Source organism: Artibeus jamaicensis, unplaced genomic scaffold (assembly GCF_021234435.1).
Source record: "Artibeus jamaicensis isolate MK-2021 breed Jamaican fruit bat unplaced genomic scaffold, CSHL_Jam_final contig_700, whole genome shotgun sequence".
Classification (NCBI taxonomy): Eukaryota; Metazoa; Chordata; class Mammalia; order Chiroptera; family Phyllostomidae; genus Artibeus; species Artibeus jamaicensis.
This window is the reverse complement of record NW_026521930.1, coordinates 15,012,501-15,025,267: the sequence shown is the minus strand read 5'-3', so window position 1 is coordinate 15,025,267 and position 12,767 is coordinate 15,012,501.

Genomic DNA, 12,767 nt, shown 5'->3' with positions numbered 1-12,767 from the left:
ACTTATTGACTTTGGTAGAGGTCATTGTAAACAAAATAAAAGCCGCATATCTCATCTGTTGTACCAACCAATCTTACCACCTAGAAGGGGCTCAGAACTGGGACATGCTATGTGGCTTACCCTCTGACTGGAATGTGTAGGCTGGTTAAGTATCATAGGGATTATAGCTGTCTGTGTAGCCTGCCTGAGTTTACCACCCTAAACTAAGTTTGAGCAGAACTGAATGAAAGAGTTTCTTCAGTCGTTTCACTTAATTTTATTTCTATGTGTCCAGTGTGGTTTTATAATCCATTGACAAAAAATAAAATAGAATCCTCAAAATGCTGATGATCCTACATTGGTTGGAACTATCCCAGTTTTGGGGACTGTGGTAGGCAGCTACTTTTAAAAAAATTTTCCAATATTTTATTTAGACCCCAAATGGAATTTATTATTCTTTAGCTTTTCTAGGTTTAAAGAACCTAACTTATCAATAATATTTATGTTTTTATTTAAATATACTTGGTATATAATCATATATGGGTTATATTAGTTCAAGTGTATAATATAGTGATTCAACAGTTTTATAACTTGCAATATGATCACCCCTCTAATTGTAATGATCATCTTTAGCCATATAAACTTGTCACAATATTATTGACTATATTCCCTTTCCCTTTTTCACCTGTCCCCACCAACTGCTCCCTTCTGTTCTGGAGACCATCTCTTTGGTCTCTGTTTTTATGAGTCTGTTTGCTTTGTTTTGATTTTTCAGATTCCACATATGAGTGCAACCATATAATATTTGTCTTTCTCTGCCTGACTTATTTCAATTAGCATAATACCTTCTAGATCCATCTGATTTTCCACAAATGACAAGATTGTATTTTTATTGCTGCATAATATCCCATTGTGCATACACACACACATACACACACCTTATCTTCTTCATCCATTCACTTTGATGGGCATGTAGGTTGCTTTCATATCTTGGCTATCAATGAACATAGTAGTACATGTATCTTTTCAAATCAGTTTTTTTTCCTTTGGATAAATACCTAGAAGTGGAGCTTCTTAAATATATAACCCATTCATACTCTGCTCTATAACCCATACATACTCTGATGTCATCCCCTTCCCTTGAGTGTGGGTTGGACCTATCGACTTCTTCTAAGACTAGATTATGTCCAAAGTGGTAGAATGTCAGTTCTGAGAATAAGTTATTAAATAAAATATTGTGGTTTCCTTCTTGCAGAAACTGTCCCTACTCTTTTCACTTACTTTCTGTAATGAAGAAGCCTGCTATATTATGAACTCCCCTTTGTCTAGAATCTGGGGAAGGCCTCCAAACTGGGGCTAGCAGGAAACTCAGGCCCTCGGTCCATTAGTCCAGAAGGAACTGAGTTCTGCTAATAATCTTTGGTGTGAGCTGAAAAATAGATATTTCCCCTTGTAAACCTTGAGATGACTATGGCCCCAAGCATCACTGAGACTGTGATTTGTGATAGACCCTGAGCCAGAAAACTCTACTAAACTGTATCTGGATTCCTGACCAACAAAACTGTGTGATTATAAATATTTGTTATTTCAAAAGGCTAAATCTGGGGGTAATTTGTAAAGTGGCAATAGAGAACTAACACAAGGGCTCATATTTATTGTATTTCTAAAGGTCAGCTAACTCATTATGAAAGTTCTGGAAAGACTACACCAGTGACAGTTCACTGTAGCACGGGGGCCACTTCCCAGGCTTTGCTGTTAAAAAAAAAAAAAAAAAAAAAAAAAACAAGCTTCTAATCTGACTCCACCAATTTCTGGTAGTTGCAAACCTCCTCTTAAAGGTCAGAATGATAGATAAGAGTTCTTGTCACAAAGCTGGTGATGCCTTTTACACTGTCAGTAAAAATGAACCAATTTACAAGATGTAGTGTGGTGAGCAGGATTCTAAGATGGTCCCCAGCATTCCTACCTCCTGGTGAACATGCTGTGTATGATGCCCTCCCCTTGACTGTGAGAGGGACCTGTGACTATGGTATCACTGCCCTGGGTAAGTTTCTAATCCACTGACTTTAAGTTAATCCAAAGAAAGATGATCTTGGGTGGGCCTGACCCAATCAGAGCAACCTTCAAAAGAAAGTGAAAAACTTCAAGAGGCATACCCCTGCAGGTAAACATCAATCTCAAAAATTTCCTATGTGGACCACCTAGAAAGAAACTATAGGCTGCTTATAGGGAGTGAGTGAAATTGCTACCAGACAGCTAGTTAAGATAGTGGGGACCTCAGCTCCATCTCCACGAGGACCTAAATTCTGTTAACAATCTTGGTAAACTTGGAAGGTGAGAATTAGAGCATTGGCTGCACTTTGACTTCAGTCAGGAGATCCTAAGGAGAGGTCTGATCTCATTCATATCCAGATGTCTGACTCATACAAATCATAAGATAACAAAGGTCTGTTTTAAGCTGCAAAAAATGTGGTGATTCATTTCACAGCAATAGAAATTAACACTCAAGTGTAGGATGGACCCATGATGATGGTTCATCAGGCAAATTGGCAATGTTTCACTGTGACCATAGTGCTACTCCTATTTTGGTGTCTCTAGTGTTCAGCATTCCATTGGGGACAGAGTAGAAAGAGTGGATATTATTGATGAGTGAAGAGATGAATGAAAGAATCAACAAAGAGATGGGGCTCCTACCCACTGGGGAGGGGTATGGAGAGGTGTAGTGTTGCTGAGCCTCTACTCCTGAATCACCCTCTGATATACCCTTCCAGTTCATAGCGTGCCTCCTCTGGGTCTTAGAATTTTCTGACTTAGCAGGACACTCCCCCAAAACAAGCTGTTGCTATATACTGGGTAATTTGTCAAGAAGCTGAGCATCAGTGACAACAAGTAGAAGTAAAATAAATAAGCCGCTGGCTTCTTGAAGGATAGCTGTCAGTGCAGGCGAGCCAGTGTTCACCTTGCTGAGACACGCAGGGAGTCTCCACCCAGGCCAGCTCTGTGGTATCTGTGACAAAGCTGGGGACTTTGCAACCTTGCCCAAAGGATCAGCCAGACTTACTGGAGCCTCACTCCTGGAGCTTAGCTTACTGTGAGATTTGGAGAAAAGGCGGCCAGGAGGGTTTGTTAATGGTCTGAGACTACTATCCAATGTGGAGCCTCAAGCCACATGTGGCTATTTGACATGTGGCTGGTTCAAAGTAAGATCTGTGAGCATAAAATTTGCAACATATACCAAGGATTTCACATGAACAAGAGAATGCAAAGCATTTCTTTAATATAACTTTATATTGATAATACACTAAGTGATAGTTACCTGTTAAATAAAATATGTTAAAATTATTAATACAACAAAGTAATTATTATATATTACTTTAAATTAATTTCATCCATTTCTTTTTCCTTTTTGACAAGGTTGCTAGACTATTTAAAATTACCCATGTACCTTGTATTATTGGACAATGCCAATTTAAAGCATAAGGAAATCTATGCCAGAGAAGGCAAGGCTATGAAAAAATATAAGATTGAACAAAAATATAAAATTTAATAACTCTATATAAAGATCACTAGATAAGAAGTAACATATACATTTGTTATGAATCAGAGTGGAAAGAGAATGTTCTGATCTTTCCTTTCCTTTCCTTTCCTTTCCTTTCCTTTCCTTTCCTTTCCTTTCCTTTCCTTTCCTTTCCTTTCCTTTCCTTTCCTTTCCTTTCCTTTCCTTTCCTTTCCTTTCCTTTCCTTTCCTCCCCTGCTTTCTTCCTTTCTCCCTCTCTCCTTCCTTCCTTCCTTCCTTCCTTCCTTCCTTCCTTCCTTCCTTCCTTCCTTCCTTCCTTCCTTCCTTCCTTCCTTCCTTTCTTCTTCCTATCATCCATTCCTCCTCCTCTCTCTTTCTCTCTGTCTCACTTTTTGCTTCTCTTTCTCTCTCTGTCTCTCTCACTCTCACCTTTGCACTTTCTAGACATCCAGGTTGGGCATCTTTTTGTGACTATACACCTACAACATGACTTTATTTGGCCCTTTCCTCTCAGCCAAAAGGATTAAACTATCTTCATCCAATAAACTTGCCCCAGAATGCAGCTCTCTCAACTCAACTCCAAGGTGAGTTCTTGGCTGGTTGGCATTAAAGGAGCAAGGCTTTAGCACTGAAGAACCTTGTATTGTTCCACCTTAAGGAGGCAGTTATTTCTTAGCTCCCTCTAACTGTTAACCACGGAGGAACGTGGGCTCAATATTTATTCCCCAACCTTCCAGATTTTCAAGGGAAGAATTCTGTGATCTCTCCCAATTCACAAATATTGTATTTTAACTCCTATATTGTAAAAACCTATACAGACCCAACAATAGAGGTGTAAAGACACTAGGAGGTGAGTTGCAACCCCTATATGGGACTCATTCACAGAGTCCTGGTGCACAATGTGGAAGAGATCAAGACTATTTGCTTCCTTCATGGAACTGACATCCAGGAATCTAGAGGTCAGGGCTGGGGCATGAAGGAAAGTGGTTTTAGCCTACTGGAAAGTCTAGGGATGAGATGTGACCTCTTACCCCAAGGGTGAGATAGCTGCTACGAGCTTCATTTATTAATTCTCCCCCTCTCCAATCTTAACACAGATACACATGGATATGGGGGGACTCACTGTTCTGTCAGGAGAGAAATCAAATTGGTGGCAGGGGACTCAGAGAATTATTAGCATTTTGGAACTTATCAAATATTCACATAAGTTCTCTGAGTCCAGCTTTATTGGGAATATTTTTTTCCTTCTGTGGCATAATGGCTTCCTATGTCCTATTGATATAGAGTGCAGCCAAGAGGGGGGCCCCAAAAAGGGATTTGGAATGGGGTCCAGAACTCAAGGTGTATAGGAATTATTGGAGAGACATATAAGATGTCCTCACCCCTTCCCCTACAGATGTGAGTTTGGGGAAAAGACACATGGGGCAGGAACATGCAGGGTTGTTTTGTATAGCCACAGCTTTGCAGCTAATCCATGGCATGGTCATTTAACATATCTATAGCTTTTGGCAGGTCACTTGGATATGTTAAATGGCTTTGGCCAGGCTTGGAGCTAGAGAGATAAAGTCACTTCCCCCCAAGATGTAACTGGGGGGCAGGTCCCCCGAGTTATAGTGCCTGCATGGGAGCTTGGAGAAGATTGGCTCCAGGACATGGAGCCATACCTGCGCAGACTCACACTGGCAGCCCAGTAAACTTGGAATAATACAGAAATACTGGCAGGTGTAACTGATTGTGGGAGGAGTTGGAAATGGGGGTACAAAGGAATATTGGCATGGGGATTTAAACCCAGACTGGCGGCCACTGAGGGGAAGCCTCACAGTTTTGGACAGAGTAAAGACCCCCTCTTACCCTATGAGAACAACCACACCGTTTTCGACCAGAATGGGGACTCCCACAGTCATGTGAGAGAGAATCACCATGTAACTTTAGTAGGGAGAGCCACATGGTTTTAGCAGAGTGAGGACCCCCTCTTGGCCAGGTGAAGGAGAACCATGTGGCTTTGCCTGCAGTCAGGTGAAGAAGAAAGCCATGTGCTTTTGGTGGAGTGCAGACCCCCTTTAGCTTTGGTAGAAGAGGCCCACGTAGCCTTGGGATGCCCCTTTGGCTGCGTGGCCTGGAAAGCAGGAGAGACTTTGCCTGGAAAAATGGGTACAAAGAACTCTTGCCAGTGGGACGTGAGAAGGTGCCACATGACTTTGGATTAATTGGAGATCCTGCCTGGACGGCAATGCAGTTGATGGTGCCAGCAACCTGAAACACAGACGTCTGCTGTTTTCCTGAGTTATGGTACCCAGAGTTGGGACAGTGGGAGAAGGGAGCACTGTGTGTATAGGTGGATATCCTAAAGAACTTTGATATTTTAATGAAGACATTAGGTTACTACGTTATGTCTGTATAGCATTAAATAAGCATTTCCTTTCCTTTCCACAAATCTCTGGTATTGAGAGACGTCTTTCCAATTGGTGACTAACGATGGGGCCCAGTAGGTGGTCCAGACAGTATTAGTATACCATCCTCTGGAGTCCAGGCCCTGATGTACCTGTTCTGTAACCATTTTTGGCGTCCCTGGGTGGGCCAAATATTGCCGCCCTTGGACCTTTGTTCTGTAATACTATCTCCCTGTGTCTGCCAGGCAAAGAGTGGGTCTTGTGGACCTATAAAAGTTTGTGTTTGTTTGTGGCATTTTGTTTTATTTCAAATCCTCTAAACCAGGAAGTGACAGAATTTTCCAAAAACGTCTCGAGGCTAATGAAGGGGCAAGGAGAGCTTACCTTTTCTGTTCAGGGAAGTTTATGTGCATTTTCTCACTACCTCTCACAACTACACTTCCAGGTGGTAAACTATCACCGTCTATTTTACTACCAAGGAAGTGGGGTTTTGTGTAGTTAAATGCCTTGTTTCAGAACCAACTGGTGGTGCTGAGATTCTCACGTGGGGCAGGATGGCTCTAATGCTGTCAGTGTTGCTATGCTCTTGGGGATACATTGTACGAACCTGCAAACCCAAAGCAGAGCCTACCCAAGTTATGCCCTGGGGGGAACGGCCTTGGAGCCCCCACAGACATCAAAGAGCCATGAGGATTTTCATGATCGGTTTCAATAGTAGAGTATCCTCCCCGATTTTCCAAATCCAACCTCACCTGGAACTCTCAATTTCTATTAAAATATCCAATATCTCACTTTTTAACATGGGGCTTCATTTTTGTCCCCAAGTGGAAGGTGAGTAACTTTTCTGAAACTAATTCCCTCGGTGCTACACAACCTCATTTAATTCTCAGCGAGACTCAATGGGTCACTTCACCCACTTGAAAAGCAAGCCCCAGAGAGGCTAATTAAGTTGCCTAAGGTTACACAGCTGGAAACACAATAGAAGATGGCAGAGATGGGACTGAAACTCAGGTTCATCTAGAACATTTTTAAAAAGAGGGAAAGACATCTAAGCACTGAATTTTGCTGTCTGCTTTTCCATTCTAGCTACTGCTAGTCCAAGTCTTTGACGGCTTAATGGATATGACAGTATCAGCCTGGGCGAGTTATTCTGTTTTGTTTTTAGGTGATGAAAAAATGATAGAGAGGAGCATTTTCTGTTTTCTTCTACAATGCAAGATGTAAACAATTTTGATTTCCATATCAGAATATTGTAAATGACACTGAAAGTTTTCTGGCTTTTTTTTTTCTTCTTAACTCCTTTTCCTGAAAAGCATTCTCTCTCTCTCTCTCTCAAACACACACACAGTCTTTAGGGTAAGAAGGGCAGAACAGGGCTTTGGAAAAAAGTGGGAACAGTGAGAAGAACAATACATCACCCATTCATATAGTTTAGGAACTCACCAAGGAGAAAGCTGCACCCAGGATGCTGACAGTGCTGTCCAGCTGAGTAGCAGTTTCCATGGTGTTGAATCCTACTTAGTAATGACTTTCAGCCTCTAGGCCTGGGAGTGTTTGGGGGAGATAAAAGGCAAGCTGCATGCAGCGACTGACCTGTTTTTCAGTTCTAGACAAGTTTCTGATGTGCTTGCAGAAGCTTTGACTTTCTAGATGTGAGCATGAGGGTTTCATCTGCAGTTATTGCTGCCTGCTTTTAGGCAATGTTTTCTGGGGTTTTTGTTTGTTTTGTTTTGAGGTTTATTTGGTTTTTTTTTCCATTATTGTTACTTAACTCTCCTTGCAAGGTTTGCTAGAGTCTCCATGCTGATGAGCTGCCAATTTGCATTCTGCTGCCTCCCAATAGCCACCTGCCCACAGCACCAACATTACCCTACTTCTTAGGTCTCCATTCTTCTGTCTTCTATCTTGAAATGCTTGTTTGTTGTTCTTATTTTGAGCCTGGGGAATTCTCTTGCTCTCACTGACTTTTAGCCTTATTCAGGTAATGTGGCATCTGTCAGTTTCAGTAACAGAGCTCGAGTGTCAAAGCCATAGGCACCTGCTCTGTGTCCTGAGGAATGATCATGCTGGAGTGGTCTGCATTGTCAGAGGTGGACACTGGGGACCTCCTGATTACCCACCTTCTAAACAAGCACTCACTGAGCAGTTGTTAAAGCTGGACTTTCAAAGGGAGTATGTAATAAATCCAGGAATACTGGAGTTGGCTCTTAGTTCCATTGCTTATAAACTTGGTGGGCAAAGTACTTACCCAGGCTGCCACAAAGATTAACTGCCAAGGTGTATGTAAAGCACTGCATAGTGCACAGCAGTCAGAACTTTGCTGTCAGGCCACCAGTGACCAAGGCTCAGTTCTACCCCTTGGAGTCATGTGCCTGGGGCTTGTCACCAGGCTTGCATGACTGTCTTACATATGTCTATATATATATGTAGTTGTGTGTATATGAGTGAATAAATTAAATATGTGTTTTGTAAAGTGCCTGAATTTGTATTTAAACAATGTTAGCTAGTTTTATTCTTTTATTCTCAGTACAAGGTACAACATTGGTTCCCCTTGGAAAATGACATTGCTGGTGTTAAAAGAATCTTAGGTGTTTTCTTCATAGTACCACCTTGCCATCCAAAAAACATTTACCCTGTGAGATTGTTGGTAAATTCCCAAAACAACCCAGAGATCTGTGATCAAAGCATCCTGAGTACCCAGGCTACAGAGACAGAGACACCTCTTAGTGGCCCACCCCCAATTTCCCAGCAGGGCAATGAGTACATAGCATGTGGCATAAGATTGGACTCTTCCAGGAGGCTCTGTAACAGGGCCAAAGGGTCAGGCACTCCCGTTCAACCCAAAATCTATGTCTCCTAGGACTTCAGATAACAGCAGTAGGAAACCCTGATTTTACTCATGAGTTAGAGGACTCTGCTTGGGCCTACATGATAGATTGGCCTTTGGTCCAATATCAAACATTTTTTTAAAATCCTCAGCAATTGAACAATGAGAATTTCATATCCTCTAGAAAACTGCAGATAGTGACTTTACATACAAATCTCCCAAATATGTAGTGTGTGTGTATGTGTGCATGGGCACACATATTGTCCAATGGTGAATTTTTAAAAAAGCCTTTTTATGTCTTCTCACAAAATGACTCTTTTATTTTTTTCTCATGTGAGAATATTATTTCAGCCCTAATTGTTAACTTTATTGGTGAAGAAAAATTAGCTTGTCCTGAGCAAAGTTGAGAATGTGCATTGGTATATAGACGTATGTGTAGGTAGGTACTTATGTATATGTACACACCTGTATATACCTGCACATACATGTTGATTTGTTGCACATACACTCCTGACATTACAAGGCTGCAACTTACAGGGAGAATCAAACAAGAGCACCATCAGGAAGTTCTCTGGAAGGGGGCCCCTCCCAAACTACGATGGTCCTCAGCTGGTAGTGCAGAAAGCAGATGGGGCCCATGGGCATTCTCAACAAGCTCCTCACGTGGTACTAAGAGAGGATCGAACATCAGAGTGACAGGATCACGGCAATAAAGGGCTTTTGCTGTGTGTGCATGTGTGCATGCATGTAGTGGGTATAAGTGTATGTGTAGATGTTTGTATGCTGTGTGCTTTCTTGGAAGAATAGAGTGCTCACCAGAGCTCCCTTTACATAAAAAGTGGCTACTTTCCAGGAAGTAGAAACAGCCTTCAGATGTCATCATAGGTTATCAAGGACCTCAGGATGTTCAGGGGGAAATGGGATGGGGCTGAGATGGTTGCCTAAGCAACTAAGTTGCACCTGTACTGTTTTACTTTTATTTTTTTTAACATGGAGGTTTCACTGTTTAATTAAAATATTGTTTTAAGAAAAAATTACAGGTGGGATGAGGTTCTACCTCCTGGGCATTGCCCATGGAAAAACAAATAACAGCCTCTATTTATGCACAAAGCATGTGCATCGCATATGGGCTTCCTTTGGGCTTATTTGCTCACCTCTGTCCACATTGCAGGTGACAAGCATTGGCATTTGTTGGTGGAGTCTTTTAAGAATCCCTTTCACTTCTGCCACCATTTTTATTTACTTTACGTTTTACATAAAATGTGTATCCTTATCTTCGTTTTAGAGAAGAGCCTAGTTTTGGAAAGTCTAATGTAAACTACTGCTTTTTAAATCTGTACTTACATCCTCATAATTAGACAGGGTAAGGGCTCAATTATAAACCAGCATTTTAGGGAGATAATTATCTTCCTCCTTGCCATATGCCAGGATAAAGCTAGTGACTTTTTTTGTTTTAATTAACATATTTTTTAAGGACGGTACTAGAAGCCCAAGTTTAACATCACCATCATCACCACCACCACAAATAAAAGAGCAGAATTTTGGGAAGAGGGCACAAGCTCCTGGCTCAGACAGATCCTCATTTGCTTCCAACAAGTTGCTAGAAGTGACTTTAGGCAAATCACACGATCTATTAATTCTTATCATCTTCATTTATAAAATGAGGGCAATGCTGTCTTCAAGGATCAATTGACATAGGGCAATGGAAGTTCACTGTAACCCTCACAGTTCACTATACTATAAGAAGTTTATAGAGAAGGGACCATTAAATGTACTTGACATGGTGTAATAATTGCTATTAAGACAGCCTGTATTGTACAGCTGTGTATAGCACTCAGGGTAAGACCTTTCTCTCATTTCTAAAGTTGAAAGCTAAAAGTTCTCATTGAGCCAGGAGAGAATATTTTCCAACAGCAAAGGATACCTGTTTTGGAATCCTGGCCTTGTCAATTGCTTGGTGTGTGATCTCAGGTAGCTTAATTTCTTTGTGCCTCAGTTTCCTCACTGTAAATAAGAATAGCTTACAATTTATGAAGTTTGAATCTGGCTGGTGTGGCTCAGTGGACTGGGTGCCAGCTTGTGAACTGAAAGGTTACCAGTTCAATTCCCAGTCAGGGCACATGCCTGGGTTGAGGGCCATACCCTCAGTTGGGGGTGTATGAGTGGTAGTTGATCCATGTTTCTCTCTCACATCATTGATGTTTCTGTCCCTCTCTTTCTCCTCCCCTTCCCTCTCTCTAAAAACAAATAAATAAAATCTTTAAAAAAAACTATGAAGTATGCTGCGAGCTCATCACGGAGATTGTTTTATTTATTCTACAGAGCAATATTAAGAGGCATGTAACATCCTGATTTATGGATGAAAAAACAAAGGCACAGAACTTTGGTTTAACTTGTACTGGTTGCAGCTAGCAAGTGACAGAATCAGGATTCAAACTCACAACATCTGCTTCTAGAGCCCACATTTTTAAAACCTTTATATGTGTTACCAACTTGTTATGAGTATCAAGATAATTGAATGAGATAAGTGTAAGATACTATTAAGATAACTAAATGGGGTAAATAACAGTCCTGCTGGGAGTATTAAATCATTAAATGAAATAAGGAACACAAGAGCCTGAGCTGGATTCTTGGCTCATAGTAAGCACTCATTAAAGGTAAACCTAGCACTTACTATTTTTTCATCTTCATCATACAAGCTTTCCCTTCACCAACGGTGAATTAATCACCAGAACAGATGTTTCATTGAAATGCACAATTTGTTTTGATTGTTGATCTGAAGACTGACATTTCCATGCCCAGGAATAGCCTGGTGTGCCAAACAGCCAGTGCACCGGCAGAAGGCACCACCAGTGGCTATGGCAGCCTATTGCTCAGCTGGGCAGCCCCACACCACATCCCCTGACGGACACAGGTACGGCCACATGTGTGGATAAGGAATGTACCCTTGAAGGAAACACACAGAAGCCAAAGGACTCAGAACACAGACTCGCAGGTACCTTTTCAGACTAAGCTTTTATTTTTTGATATTACAAACCAGTTTTCTTTATTCACAAACCACTGTAAGTGATATAAACACTAATTTCTAAAGACAGATATACACATTTTCTGGGTTTGCAGATTGCATGATGTGTGTCTTAAGAAGTCACTATATGCCACACATGATATTAATCTTTTTTTCATAATTCATAATAGCAATAGTTATTTAGATAAATGAAAACATTCCAAATAAATACTGTTTTAAAAAATCCAAAATGTTTGTTTACATCTCTGACATACATTTTAAAATGACTTGTTGGCATCTTGGAGGAGTGCCTAGACAAAAGATTCTGCAACATCAGTTGGCACCCACTTGCTCTAAATGATTTTATTAAAACTACATACAATCATGGGGGAAAAGTACAGCTCATCAATGAAAATCAAAACTGCAAATTAATTTTACTTTAACCAACACAGTAAGAATTCTATGTTTGTGATTCCAAATACAATGCAAATTCTGAATTGTGAAATTTGAGGCGATTGAGAGAAATCTGTTTATTCTCCCTAGCCCCCTGCTCTTTGATCTTTCTCCCCTCCAGGTTAGGATGCCGTAGCATTTTAATAAATTGTTGTCCTTAAAAACATCAACCAGGCATCCATTGTCATCACATTGTTTCCCAGGTGGGGGGATGAGAACGTCTTAGTGATGCTGTAAAACACCCCTTTGCCCCTCCCCTCCCCTACCCAAAGAAGTCTGTTGAAAAGAACATTGTATATGCTTTGGGCTGCTAAGCAGTTTCCCCCCTTTCTCTCATTTCAAGATAACGGTCATCTGCCTTAGATATCGAAGCTACAGAAACTTGGTTTTCAAATCTTGTGAAACTTTATTGATGGTTTAATATCCAACCGATCTTACTGCATGCACATAGGATGACAAGAATGCTGGATCACAAACACTTTTTTTTTTAAGTTTTGTTTGGTTTTGTTTGAAAGCAGAGTTGTTACAGCGGATTGGCAGGTTCACAGCGGTGAGTTGATAACTTACTAAAGTGCTTGCCAGAGGGCCTGCACTGTA